Source organism: Mastomys coucha, unplaced genomic scaffold, assembly GCF_008632895.1.
Source record: "Mastomys coucha isolate ucsf_1 unplaced genomic scaffold, UCSF_Mcou_1 pScaffold7, whole genome shotgun sequence".
Lineage (NCBI taxonomy): Eukaryota > Metazoa > Chordata > Mammalia > Rodentia > Muridae > Mastomys > Mastomys coucha.
Window position 1 is genome coordinate 59134489 of NW_022196913.1, and position 608 is coordinate 59135096.

Sequence of the window (608 nt, forward strand, 5' to 3'; positions counted from 1 at the left end):
GCTGCTGGATCCATCCCTTCATGTGTACTCTTTGGTTGGTAATTTAGTCCCTGGAACCTCTTGGAGTACTGGTTGGTTCATATTGTTATTTCTCCTATCTGGTTGCAAACCCCTTCAGCTACTTCTGTGTTAGTCGGGTACTGTCACAGCCTCTCAGGAGACAGCTATATCGGCTGGATTGTCCTTCCTTCAGTCGGCTCCATAGTTAGCTTCTACAATTCCTTCCATGGGTATATTCTGTATCAGCTCTTCTGCTTCATGAGTCAGGGTCTTTAGTTGTCCCCAGGTCAGTACTGGAGAGGCTTTCGTGGCTGCAGTCTGTGGTGGTGCTAGGGAGAGTTTCTGCATTTTTTTCGGTGAGCATTTCCTGCTTCTGCATCTGCCTTCTCTTCTCCGCAGGCCTTCATGAGTGAGAGAGGTGGAGCTGGGGCTGGTCGGACCAGTCTGTCTGGAATCCAGATGGGGATTCTGCATTCTGTGGAAAAACACGTGCATATCCTCTTCCTGAGGTGATTCAGACATTGGGCCCCTCCAGGCACTGGTCAAAAGGTCCTTCCATTTCACTAAAGGTTGTGCTTTAAAAACCACTGGGCCCCAATGTCTCATCA

General features: G+C 49.2%; 1 long non-coding RNA gene across 1 annotated transcript; it reads left to right on the forward strand.

Annotated features, from left to right (window-relative positions):
- Window positions 1-587, forward strand: LOC116082219. The gene is made up of 2 exons (XR_004115216.1): window positions 1-34; window positions 400-587. It is a non-coding gene; the product is annotated as an uncharacterized LOC116082219 (long non-coding RNA).
- Window positions 588-608: the final 21 nt, after the last annotated feature.